Raw genomic sequence first — 14,988 nt, forward strand, 5'->3', positions numbered from 1 at the left:
TGCTAGAGAGATTGATCAGCAACCTGGGTCGGAGCAGTGTTGTGGAACGAACGTGTTATTTACATAAATAGCACGAGAATTCTGGATCAATCTGAAAAATCTATATCCCTTCCACACACTACTCCTTTCCCCTGCCGAGTGGGTCACGCCTACCCCGAAAGGGAAATGGCTTAATGGTGTAATAATAATAAAAATAGGTTAGCTCAGATAATCAGCTTGATCAGCTGTCAAGTAGAAAGTCGTGAAACCTGATTGGTCAAAATTTTGAAAAGTAACATGGCGGCTAAAGTGGTCTCATTGATGCACAGTTTTATATCTCAATGACGTCACATCTGTTTGAATAGGACCAAAAAAAGAAAAAAATATGTTTATCTCATTTCATGCAACATCCCCATTGTATGAGAATTGCGGCCGATTTTATTTTTACCTTATAAATCAATAAAGTAAGTAGGATTTGAACAATACACCTTACTCTAATATGCTATACTGTCTTCCTCTTTCACGAAATTCATACTGTTTCGTGTAAACAATTTACTGAGAATATCAGCAGGCATTACGATTTTCGAGAAAGTACCTCGCGTGTGAAAAGTAATAAATGATGGCTGCTACATAGGAACAGTAGCTAACTGGTCTTCGACTATAGTTGGCATATTCACAAGCATATCTTTTAATTCTTGTAATACTCACATTGTTTGGTGTGTAATCAATGAAATATCTATATAATTTCTGACTAGTGTGTCTTGACTATACCTGGACCTTTAGAATATTTTCCTACTTTTTGAATAATCACAAATTGATAGACCTATTCTCATGTATCATTTCAGCGATTTCAAAATTAAAATATTTTATACTCTATCGAATATTTGATATTTTTATTTAAAAATCCACTATATTTTTTTTATCAGAAGAAAATGAAATCTGACACTCACCAAGTGCTTTTTCGTTCAAATTAGTCTGTAGTATACTATCGAAGATCAAGGTCATATTTTACTCATTGTGAAAGAAATAAATAGAAATTATTATGTGGAATTATTTTTAAATTCAGTTTCTACATACAGACTCACTGTTTCGTATACTAGAGAAGTGAATGATCCTAAGGTAAGGCAATGTCATAAAACTATGGACGTAATGAAGCTAAATATTGTATGTGACCTGAAAAAGTGATGCGACAGTAGAAACATATAAAATGGGGTGTTGGAAGGCGGATTTGAATTATGCTCAGAAGTAGAGAGTGAATCACAAAGTAGTCAGGGGGTCGGTTTCATTATGAATGAAACAGCGAGGCAGAATCTCAGAGATCATGAATTTGAATCTCCCAGATTGTTATGGATTTGAATAAAAGTAGGGATCAGAAGATTATTTATCATAGTTTGTTTCAGCCCAGCTGATGGTGATAGCAGTGAAGCAAAAGACGCCTTCTGGGACACTTTACATGATACTATAAGTGCTTGCGATAATGCTGAAAGAATAATTATACAAGAGATATGAACGTACGGGTGGGCGCCCAACGCCAGGATGCAGAAAAGGGTGATATGTAATTTTGGGGATCCAAGAAAAAATGATAGCCGAAAAAGATAAGTTAACTTAAGCTTAGAAAAGACCCTATTTATTACAAATACTTGGGTCAGGCATAAAATGATGCACATGTACACCTGATGTAGAGGAGATAGCTACAGTATAATTGACTTCGTTATTGCGGATGAAAGACTAAGGGAGCTAGTGAAAGAAACAAGAGTCGTGAGTGGTTCTAAATGCAATACTGATAATTATCTCTTGGTCTCCAAGATAAACTCAAGTTAGGGGTGGAGAAGAAAGAGAACCAAAAAAAGGAGACAAACGAAAATCGAGATTGAAAAGTTACAGAAACCGTAAGTGCGAATAGATTTTCAAAATAAAATGAAGGAACACATAGATAAGGCAGCTTGCAAGGCACTAATAAACAATACAAATATAGAGGGCGAATCGGCTACGATCGAGTATGTCTCATTCAGGAGTGCGACTGAAGTGTGTGGTACTGCGATTATAGGAAGAATGGTGATGCATAATGGAATGATGAAATTTAGGCAGCAGCCTCAGAAAAGAAAAAAGAACATCTAAGAAGTTTGAAAATCACAAGCAAAAGCGATGAAGAGCGAAATATACTTGAAAATGATTAAAGACACAAAAGGAGGAAAGATAAACTAATAATCAAGGTCAGTAAAGATAAAATCAGAACAGAAGAAGAGAAGAAAATGCAAACCAACTTTGAAGAAAGCAAGGAACTGTTTTATAAATTTGCAATGATCAATATGAAGATAGGTAAAAGTACAGAGTTTGTCAGCATGAGAAATAGCAAGGGTGAAATGCTATATGATACAGAACTAGATTCGTTAGAAAAATCAATTGAAAAAATGTATGCCACTGAGGTTAGGGATAATGTCCTCGTGGCTATTTATTATATTCATGGACAAGTATGAATGGTCATCATTGACGAAGAAAGTGCGGATCTCGAGATAGTGAGGGTACGTGAGTGAACGTCGTAGATAATAAGATTTTTGGGGTAAAGTCATCGAAGATTTACAAAAAATGTTGAGCAAATTGAATACAAGCATAAAGAACATGCGCAGGCCTCAAAATTAAAGTAGATAAAATTAAAATTATGGTTTTTGCTGGTAACGAGATAATCCTCAAGAAATGTGATGTAGAGGAGACACTAGTTGACATATGTGAAAGAAATTTTTTGCGATGGTTTGGACATGTTGAGAAACTGAAAGTGGGGAACCTCACATGATGACGTTGTGAGGCTCGTTATTTAAGGTGATCGCGAGAGAGATTGATCAGCAACCTGGATCCGATGAGTGTTGCGAAACGAACGTGTTATTTAAATATTTAAATAATACATGAACTCCAGATGAATCTACATCCAAACAGATGCATTTTTACCAAAGTAGTTTAATTGCTGACCAAGTAATTGCAGTTACAACAAAAAAAAAGATTAATCCTAAAGAAAATATAAAATTTGATAATTAGTTTCAAATCATTTTAATTTTAATACAAAAAGATTTAATATCCACCAACGGTGACGAATTTTTACAACAGAAAGATAAAATTTCAAAAAAAGTGTTGAGTTTGCAATCAGAAAAGTTTTTTCAATTTTTTTTTTAGGTTTAGGAATATTTTATAAATGCTCGCACACTTTTTTTAATTAAAAATATTTTTAATGTTGTTAAAGTTCTAAAAATTTATACATATCTTTCAAACTTACATGAATTATTGCTAAAATTCTTTTAAAATCCTCGTGATTCATTTTTGATAATTTTGGAAACCATTTGTAATGTTTTAAAATCCTTTGAAATATTCTCTTGTGTTAATTAAAATAATAAATAATTGCTTTATATATTCCCGGTCATTTTACTACGAAATCGTTAAAAGATCTACATTTTTTTCAGTTTTCTCAAAACTTGTAATTTTTCTTAAAATTACAAAAAAAATCTGTAAAATTAAAACAATTCCTTTAAAATTATTATAATAAATCTTTAATATAATTTTTATTATTTCTTTAAATATTTTAAAAATTGACAAATTGTAGTGTGGTAGAAAATCTTAGAAACAGAATTATTTCCCTATACTAGAAAATATTCCCTATTAAAATTTTCTCTCTTATCGAATCATTTTTAGAAACATTCAGAAACAAATGTTATCAAGGAGTTATGAGGATGACTCAAAAATCCCGAAAAATAACATTTCCGACACTGAAAAATTCCCTAATGTTTATAATATTACCGGATTGGGAAATTCCTAATAATAAAATTCTCCACCGAAAATTGCCAAATGGAAATATAAAATATATAAAATAGAAAAATTCAGAATTAAAAAAATTAAAATGTTTATTATTAATATTGTTTGTCTATTAAAAAAACACTTATCAAATATTTTGATTAAAAAATTATTTGTAATGTTCAAAATTTCTTAAATTATTGTTTGAATTTGAAATAACAATATTGAAAGAAAGAAATTTCTGGATAAACATTTTTTTAATTGTTATTATTTTAAATTTAAACAATAAATTCAGAATCCTTAAACATTAAAAATATATTTTTTGATAACAGAATTCGGTTTTTTTTATTTTTATTAAGTAAATAATATCTATAAAAAAGTTTTTATTATTTAAATTTAGGAATTTTATTATTCTGGAATTCTCTCATTCGGGAATTTTATTTGTCTTGATTTTGCATTCGTTCGAATAATAAGATTTTCGAATAATAAAATTTCAGAATTGGAAAACTACCGAATTATAAAAATTGAAGAATAATAAAATTTCCTAATTGGAAAACTTCCGGAACGACTGAAAAATCCTGAAAAATAAAATTCTCGAATAATGAAATTCTTGAATTTGCTCGAGAAAACTGTTCGGCAATTTGGAACGACTGAAAAATCTCGAAAAATAAAATTTTCAACACTGTCAATTTGCCAAATTTGAAAATATATTTCTTTATGAAATTTGTTTTCAATTAGAGTTATCCTAAAATTAAAAAATAATGTGAGAAACTTTAAATATTAAAAATAATTTGGTTAAAAAAATATTTGATTGCTATATTTTTAATAAGTAAATGATGTTAATAAAAAATGTTAATTGTTTAAATCCAGCAATTTTTTAGTTCGGACATTTTATAATTCGGCAATTTTCTTTCGGTAATATTATAAAGTGTTCAATTCTGGTTAAACGTCCATGCCGAATTATAAAATAACTGAACTAGGAAATTCCCGAATTATAAAATTTTCTAATTTAAACAAATTTAAATAATAATAGTTATAAAAATATACTTCTCAATGAAAAATTTCGTTTAGAAATGTGCATAGTATTTTTTTTTTAATTAGAAAAAATGTTCTCAACAATCGAATTGGTGATTTAAAAAAAAAATTTTAACTGCGAGATAAATCAGTACTGAATTGAAAAATAATTTTTTTTTAAATATGTGCACCTCGAACAAAGAAAGAAGTTTCTCCATAATTTTTCTCCGAATCCAATAACATTTTTTAAATAAACTTTGCAGGATTCAATTCAGCATTGATGTTATAAATATTGTAATTTAAATTCAAAAAATTCAAACAATATTTCTTTGATAACAATATTTTATTTATTTATTTTTAATAAATAAATCATATTGAACAAAAAACAATTTTTTTAATTATTTAAATTCAGGGATTTTCTAGTTCGGAAATTTCGGCAGTTTTATAATGTCGGGAATAATAATTTTCGGGAATTTTTCTGTTCCAGAAATTTTATGTTTTGGGATTTTCAAGTCTTTCCGCATTTTGTGCCTCAATCAGCTTTAACCTAAAAAAGATATTACAAGACATTTGTTTTTTGAATATTATCTTCCATAGTATGCACACATTTTCCGCAAAAAAAGAATAATCGTAGTGGCTCTTTTTTCAAAATTAAAAATTTGTCTTATAGAACAAAAAAAATGTTTTCATGCAAAAAGTCTCTTACTCAGGGATTGTTACAAATTAAATATTAAGTCAAAACAGTTCTAAGAATTTTGTTGTGAAGTTATAATTGTTTAATATATTCCTTTAGTGCAAAAGGTCCTTGAAAAATTATGTTACTTGACTTTTTTACACAGAATTTTCTCCGCGGATGATGTTCGGATATTTTTATATACAATTAAGGGAATACTGAAAGTGCTTCAACCATTTTTTTCTTATTTTTTAATTTCTGAATTATAAATGTAATACCTACGCTTGTTTCTGCTTAAAAGCCGCGTAAAATTTTTTTATAAAATTTTGTTCCTAAATTATTACTGTATAATCAACAGAGGTTTTTGTATATTTGAAAAGAAACACTTTTCACAGCAAAAGTTGTTAAAACATTTTTTTAATCACCCGTTCACCGCAAGTTGTAATTTAATAATGCTGGTATTATTTTTAAACTAAAAAATAAATGAATAAAAAAATAAAAACTTGAAAATTTGAAGAAAAAAAATGTTGAAAAAAATTTTGTTTTTGGAGACGTTGTTGTTGAAAAGTACGTTTATGGTAATATAAAACAGTATCTAATCAATATTATTAAACTTTAAGGATCTTTCGGTTACAGTTGGTTGATGCTTACATTCCCGGTTTGTGAATAGAATACTTTTGTCATTTTTTAAACATGTGGTCAAAAAGTTAAGAACAGAATTTGTGCCTTTATTATTAAATAATTATTTACAAATTAAAATTTCCCTTTACAAAATAAATGTGTAGATTTAAAATTCCTCATCTGGAAAATTTCATTCACAAAAGTCCATAAAATTCAAAATTAAAAGCCGAAAACAACCACTAATTTCACACTCACTCAGTATGCAACGAATCAGGTATTCAACAACAATCACTGAAATCTTTTCAATAATCCCGTTCCACCTATTTTTTAAATAGGAAAAAATGCACCTTTAAAATAAAAATATATATAAAAACGCAAAAATTACAATAGCAATGCAATCTTGTTGAAAGCTGCGATGTGATTCTCCCAAGAGAGAAACTTCGAATCGATTTCTTAAAGAGCACTGTATAATCTTTCCATTTACAATCCTTTTAATTACTTTTCTCCTTTCTGTATAGAAGGGCCAGCGCGTGTCTTGCGGTTTACAAATGTGTAATCGATTTTTTAAATAGTGAAAACAAATAATGTCTGGGGTAGTTCGACGTAGTTCCTAGACAAGTGCCTGGTACGAAGAGTGTCAAGAATTTCGATTATATACAATTATTGATTGTGGAGAACCACCGTCGCAAAATAATAAAATGCGTGAGTACTCACGATATGTCAGAGGAGCTGTGTGGGGGTAATTCGCACTTTTTCACGTTTCCACTTCCGGGCAAGGTGCACCGGAGCAATATGTGGTAATCCGGGGCAGGCTGAACCTCGCCTGTGAGGGAATTTCTTCGGAAAAATGCGCAGTTGCGCGCTCGGGGGTGGAATTCACTGCGCATGCGCAACCCTATTTTCCCGTTGGCATATGAAACAACGTTTCAATTGTATTTTTTTGTGTTATTTAATATTGTTAGTTTATTGCATCCAAAAATGGAAAATGATACTTCAGTTTTTCTTTATTCACGTTTTTGCTAGAGAAGAAAATTGGTCGGGGAAAAATTAGGGAATTTTGAAAATTAAGTTTTTCGGCAACGATGATAAATTCAATAAATTAATTTTCACTTGCTCTTGATAATTATATTTTTAATTAAAATTCTTCTTATTTAATGGAAAATGAAACTATTTTGTTAACGAGTCATCTGTTTGACTTAAAAATTAAACTATCATATTAAAACATTAAACTGTTTTGTTAAACGTTTTGTTTTTTTAACTATTTTGGTTGAAAATTAAACTATCTTGAAAAAACTAAACTATTTTGTTGAAATATTACTTTATTCTTGTGTTCTTTTTTTAAGATTCAGTTTTTTGTTTAAAAATTTGATTATTTTGTTGATTTTTTAAGAATACATTTTTTAATTGAAAATTTAACTATTTGGTTGAAAATACAACTGTTCGGTTAAAAATTAATCTGGCTTGATTGCTGAGTCAACTAATTTGATAATAATTCATTTTTTGGTTTTGTTAACAATTCAAATAATTGTTTATACATTTTTTTGGTTAAAATCTTTAACTTTTAAAAAGAAATTTTGTTGAAAATTTGTAGATATTTTTTGGTTGAAGATTAAGCTGCTTTGATAAAAATTTCTTCCTGTTTAGGAATAATTTTTTTTAATCAATTTTTTTGGAAGGTTAATATTTGAACTGAAAATTTAACTCATTGTTTAAAAATTAATTCATTTTGGTTGACAATACAGCTATTTTTTTAATTAATATTTTTCACTTGAAAAATAAACTATTTTAGTGAAAATTTAACTGCTTGTTTGAAAATGATATTTTATCTTAAAAATGTAACTGTTTTGTAAAAAACACAACTATTTGGCTGGAAATGTAACTGTTTGGTAAAAAATAAATCTAGATTTGTTGATAATTCAACTATTTGATGGAAAATTCGTTTTTGATGTTTTTGAGGATTCATACTGTCGGTTAAAGTTTCAACTTATTTGTTAAGAATTTATACTTCTGGTTGAAGATTTATTTCTTTTGTTGAAAATTTAACTATTGTGTTGAAAATTCATTTCTTGGGTTAAAGATTGAAATTTTTAATTAAAAATTAAACTGTTTGTTTAAAAATGTATCTGTTATTGTTGCTGTTGAAGATTTATCCTTTTGTCTAAGGATTCATCTAATTTGTTAAAAATTAATTTTTTTGGTTGAAGTTTCATGTCTTTGGATGAAAAGTTTATTATTTTGTTTGTTAAAGATTTACTTTTTTAACAGGAAATGAAACGGTTTGGTTGAAAATTAATCCGGTTTGGTTGAGGGTTCAACTAATTTGTTAAAAATTCAACATTATTCGTTGAACATACTTTTTTTAAGGTTGGATACCTTTGTTAAACAATATTTTTGTTGGCGGAAAATTCCTCTCTTTCGTTGAAAATTTAACTACTTTGTTGACAAACTGATTCTCGTAATTCATATTTGAACATTTTCTGTAAAAGTTAAACCATTTTGTGAAAAAGTTATTTCTTTGGTCGAAGGTTCTTTTATTTTGATTGAAAATTCAATTATTATGTTGAAAATTGTTTTTTTGGTTTCAAATTAATTTTTCTGTTTGAAAAAGTTTTTTTTCCATTTTAATTGAAAATTCATATTATTCGTAATGAAAATTTTATATTAATTATATAATATATACGAACTTTTTTCTTTCTCCACAAGGAGTTGAATTTTTAACTAAAATAGATCAATTTTTAGATTAAAAAAATTAAATTTATACGGAAAGAGATACATTTTCAAACCAAAAACAAATTTCTAAAGAAATAGTTGAATCCTTCACCGTAACTGAATAATTTTTTACTAAACAATTGCATTTTTAAACAACAAAAATAACATTTTTACCAAAGGAGATAAATTTTTAAACCAAAAAGATGAATTTTTAATGAATTACTTGAAATTTCAATTAGGAAAGGTATTTTGATGAAAAAAATTTACATACAAATTCTTGAATGTTCAAACAGAAAAGGGGAATGCTCTAAAAATTGTTTGAATTTTTCACTTGAAAATACGAATTTTAAATAAAAAATTTAATTTTTAACTAAAAAGTAAATCTTCAACCAAATACTTTGAATTTGCTACAAAAACAATACAATTTTCACCCTGAAAATACGAAATTTCAAAAAACAGTTCAATCTTCAAGCAATAAAATTAATTTTAAGAATGCAGTTAAACTTTCGACCAAGTAGTTGTATACTCAAACAAAAATATTAGAGTTTCTGATTGAAAAAAGTTAATATCTGAATTTTCCTATAAAAACATCCATTTTTAGTCAAAAATATAATAATTATCAGTTAAAATAATTAATTTTTAACCAAATGGTTTAACTTTCAACCAAAAAACTGCACTTTAACAAATTAGTTTAACTTGCTCCAAAGAAGTAGAATTGTCAACCAAAAAATATGAATTCTCAACGAAAAATGAAATCAATCAAAAATAATTTTAATTTTTAACCAAAATCAGTTAAATTCAACCAAAAGTCACAAATTCTCCATAAAATAGCTGTATATTTAACTCTAAGAGATATATTTCAACCAAAAATGAAATAATTACATTATTAGTAAAAAAAAATTAATGTTAATGGCCATCTAATACTGAATTACGTCGCATGATTCCTACTCTACCTACATTTTTTCCGCAACAATTATTTACGTCAACATAAATTGAGATATCGAGTTTCTCATTTGGAAAGTTAAAAAAAAACACAAAAGAACGTTTGTATACTCCTAAATTTTTATGATTACACCAATTTTTTTAAAAGAATTTTTGGAAGTCTTTTTTTGTAATTTCAAAAAGTTAGTAGTATACAAACTTTTATTACTCATTAGTGCCATCTTTTTAATTTATCAAATGGGAAACTTAATATCTTAATTCTTCTAAACGTGAGTTATTGAAAAAAATTGTCGTAATGGTAAGCATCGTATTTCAAATCGAATTTTCAACAAAATAGTTAAATTTTTCCTCACAGAATGGAATTTTAAACTAAAATAATGAATCTTGAATTAAAAAATAATAATTTTTAACAAGAGTTCACTTTTTAATCGAGTATTTGTATTTTCAACTGAAAAAATAACATTTGAACCAAATAGTTGAATCTTCAACTAGTAAATATAAATTGTAAACAAAAAATGGAATAGTTCAATTTTTCAGTTAAAAAATTAATGTTCAACAAAAAAGTGAACGAATTTTTATCAAAATAGTGAAATTTTGAACAAAAAAACAATGCATTTTTAGCAGGGGAGATCAACTTTCAAGCAAGTATATGAATTTTCATCCAAATAGTTGAATTTGAAACTCAATGAAAAATATAATACTTGGTATTTCAATACAAAAAATCTTTTAATTTTAAATAAAAAGCACTTTAATTCAGTCAAAAAAATCAAATTTCTACCAAAAGGGATGACATTTGACACCAAAGGACCAAATATATAATTTCAAATCCAAAAAGGTAAATTTTTTACAATACAGAAAAAAAGAATATTCAGGTAGAAAATCTTTTTCCTCTAAAAGTGTTTCTACAGATTATAGAAAATGCTAAATTCCAGGGTGGAGAAAACTTCCAACTTTCGAACTTTCGAAAACTAACCGCCGTTGTAAAAGCAATAAAAATTACTGTACGGATTTTAATAGTTACTGTTGCTAAACAAAATTTAATATTTAGTATATACTATTTCGTTACTTTTTTACAAAAGTAATATCTTTATTACTATTCTTACCAAAAAATATAATTATGCAATGTAAAGTCAAAAAATAAATTATTTATTTATATTCAATAATTTCGATTAAATCTTTATCACTGATGGATTTTTTTTTTGAATATTAGCTACCATTCTATTTAGATGAATTTAATTTAAAATAAGCTAAAAATAATCGAATTATGTAAATAAATATATATTACTAAGTAAGTTAATTGACCATCTGTCTTATGCAAATTTAAATGTGTTTTAATAAAAACTATCAAAACAAAATTATAGATAATGTTTTAAAGAAAATAATAAACTGTCAATGATGAAGATTGGATGAAAATCACGATTTTTTTCTGAAATGAAAGAAAGAGTACCAAATTTCAAATAATAAATGTTAAATAACCAATTCCAGATTCAATTTCCTCCTGAATCGCAGATTAATGTAAATTAAAGTTTTAATTAATTTAAATTTTGTATTTTTAACAATGATAATATTTCCGCCGAACTTATCGAATATTCCAATGAATATTAAATTTTGAGGCGAGATAACTAACGATTATTTTTAAAAATATTTGTAATCTATATGAAATGTTGAAATTAAATTATTTTAATTTTTCCAAATAAAACAATTACTTTTTCCAGATGCGAGTTTTATAATATTTTTATTTTATAGTACAATTATAGGGTGATCCAAAAAAAGTTTTTTTGTTTAAGATGTATCTCATGAAAATTATTCTTTTTGGTGTGCGGTTTATTTTGACATATATGTATTACTTTTAGTGAAATAAATCATCCAGATTTTTAATTGTTCAAAAAAACTATTTAGGGAAATCGTATGCATCTTTTTGATGAAAAAACTCTTATTTTTTAATTGCTGTGAATTTTTTAACTTTTGTTGTATTACTTTTTGTCTTTTAGATAACATTACATTACTTTTACATCACCTAGTTTTTGACAGAATTAAAAAAAAAAAATTATTTTAAAAATGGGCTTCTGAGACGATAAATATTTTTTTTATTCTGTAAAAGATCTGAGTGATGTAAGGATTACAGTCCAGGTATGAAAAAGTTCAAGAACCCGGGACGTCTGAAAAATCCCGAAATATAAAATATCCGACACTGTAAAATTCCCGAATAATAATTTTTGATAAATAACTAATGTTCATAGAAAAATATATTCTGTAAATTCAAGAATTTTCTACTAATAAAATTCCCGACGGCAAAGTTCCGAATTATGAAATGTCCGATCTACAAAATTTCCGAATTTAAACAATAACAATTTTTTTTGTAAAATAATTAAATTATTGCAATTAAAATGATATTAAAATTATTATTAAAATTATTCGAAAGTAGTCTACAATTTGTTTTAATGTTTAAAGTTTAGAAAATTATTGCTTGTATTTAAAATAAGAATAATTGAATAAATATATTTCTGAATGAAATTTTTTTCATTTATTGTTATTTTATATTCAAGCAACAACTTTAGAAACTTTAAATATTAAAAATTATTCGGAAATTGTATTATTTGGGAATTTTATTATTCGGAAATTTCACAGTATCGGGAATTTTATTTTTCGGAATTTTTCATGCATCCCGTAAATAATCCATTAACAGCGGCAATTTGAATAAAATAATAATTTTCTTTGAATTTTATTATTCAGGAATTTTTTAATTCGGTAATATTATAAACCGCTGAGGAATTTTATCATTCGGGAATTTTATCATTCGGTAATTTTATTTTACGGAAATTGTAAAATTCGGTAATATTATAAACGCTTCCGTAATTTTATTATCCAGCAATTTTTATAATTCGTGAATTGTATTATTCAGTAATATTATAAATTGTTCTGTAATTTCATTTTGCGGGAATTTTAAAATTCGGTAATATTATAAACTGATCCATAATTTTATTTTTCGGGAATTCTATTATTCGGTAATTTTATAAACTGTTCCATAATTTTATTTTTGGGGAATTTTATCATTGTAGAACTTTATTTTTCGATAATATTATAAACTGTTCCATAATTTTATTTTTGGGGAATCTTATAAAAAAATTCCAAATATTAAAATTCGCTAATAATAAACGACAGTTTATAATATTACCGAATTGGAAAATTCCCGAATACTAAAATTCTTTAAAAAAAATTGGGGAATTATAAAATATACGAATTAAAACATTTCTGAATGATAAAATTCCCAAAATTAAACATGAAAAATAATATTTCAATATTATATTTGTAATCAATCAAACTTATTTATAAAAAATTGTAATTCTTTAATTTCGGGAATTTTTCAATTTAGATATTTTATAATTCGGAAATTTTCTATCAGGAATTTTCCAACTTGGTAATATTATTAAACATCGGGAATTTTATTATTAGGGAATTTTCAAATTTGGGAATTTTTTATTCAAGATTTTTATTATTCGGGAATTTTCCAATTCAGTATTTTTATTTTTCGGCAAGTTTATTATCAGTGAAATTTAATATTCGAGAATTCGCCAATTCGGTATTTTTGTTTTTCGGCAATTTTATTATTCGCGAATTTTCTAATTCGGGAATTTTACAGCATCGGGAATTTTATTTTTCTGAATTTTTCAGTCGTCCTATTTTATTATTCGGGAATTTTATTATTTGGGAATTTTCTAATTCAAGAATTTTCACATCCGTGAATTTTATGATTGCCGACTTTCCCAATTCGGAAATTTTAGTATTTGCGAATTTCGGTAATAGTATAAAAACTTCCGTAATTTTATTTTTTGGGAATTTTATCATTCGTGAATTTTATTATTCAGTAACATTATAAGCTGTTCTGTAGTCTTAGTTTGCGGGAATTTTAAAATTCGGTAATCTTATAAACTACTCCGTAATTTTATTTGTCGGGAATTTTATTATTCGGTAATATTATAAACTGTTCCGTAATTTTATTCTTCGTAAATTTTATGATTCGAGAATTTCATTATTCCGGAATTTTTTAATTCGGTAATATTACAAACTGTTCAGTAATTTTATTTTTGAGCAACTTTATCGTTTTGGTATTTTATTATTCGGTAATATAATAAACTGTTCCGTAATTTTATTTTTCGAGAATTTTATTGTTGGAGAATTTTTAAATTTATAAACTGCTCCGTAATTTTATTTTTCGGGAATTTTATTTTTCTGGAATTATATCATTCGGGAATTTTATAATTCGGCAATATGATAAACTGTTTCATAATTTTATTTTATGGGAATTTTATCGTTCGAGAATTTTATTGTTTCGAGATTTTAAAATTCGATAATATTATAAACTGTTCCGTAATTTTATTTTTGAGGGATTTTATAATTCGAGAAGTTTATTTTTCTGGAACTTTATTATACGGGAATTTTATCATTCGGGAATCTGATTTTTCGGCTATTTTAGAATTCGGTACAATTATTATTCGGGAATTTTATAATTCGGTTATATTAAAAACTGTTCGGGAATTTTATTGTTGGGGAATTTGATTGTTGTGGAATTTTATTATTTGGGAATTTTCTAATTCGTTGATTTTACAGTGTTGGGAATTTTATTTGTCGGGATTTTTCAGCCGGCCCCAAAAATAGAGCAGCGAGAGCTCTAAATAATTTAAAAATATGGGTGATCTATTTCAAAAAAATTAATACAGTCCAATTTCTTGAAAGTAAAAAAAATCTATTAGCAGCAAAATTACAAAAAAAAACATTATTTTTCAAAAATGGAATTGTGCGACCCCTTAATATTTTATTTTAAATTCTGAAAAAATCAGGGGTAATTTTATCACTAAAAGGAAGCAATTCTTGGTGATTGTTTTAAAAAAAAGCCTTTTCTAAGACTATCCTATATTATTATTATTATTATTATTATTATTATTATTATTATTATTATTATTATTATTATAAAAACATTCCAGTGTTGAAATGTTGTCACAGGCTTATACTGCCCAACATGTCGAAGGCATTTTTGGTTAGAGTTGGATTTTTTATTTGATCATTTTTGCACGGGGCTGTCCCGGTATATATCATCAGTCACGGACGCATTTTTATAATGCAATCAAGTGATCTGATGAGATCAGTTTGCCCAGACTAATTGGACAAAGCCTAGTTTTACCCCATCATTGACGGACTGGGTTGCGGTCAAGTACACGATGGGGGGACCTACAGCTTAAGGTGGGTTCCGAACCACCAGAACCTCGGTAAAGGTA

The 14,988-nt window shown here is 26.6% G+C and overlaps 1 protein-coding gene across 1 annotated transcript in view; it reads right to left on the reverse strand.

Annotated features, from left to right (window-relative positions):
• Positions 1-6,868, reverse strand: part of LOC117167747 — a 26,713-nt gene extending 19,845 nt beyond the window's left edge. Inside the window, exon 1 of the mRNA XM_033352899.1 lies at positions 6,779-6,868. The gene's annotated coding sequence lies outside the window, so the exon portion shown is untranslated. The remainder of the gene's footprint in view (positions 1-6,778) is intronic.
• Positions 6,869-14,988: the final 8,120 nt, after the last annotated feature.

Source organism: Belonocnema kinseyi, chromosome 2 (assembly GCF_010883055.1).
Source record: "Belonocnema kinseyi isolate 2016_QV_RU_SX_M_011 chromosome 2, B_treatae_v1, whole genome shotgun sequence".
Taxonomy (NCBI): Eukaryota; Metazoa; Arthropoda; class Insecta; order Hymenoptera; family Cynipidae; genus Belonocnema; species Belonocnema kinseyi.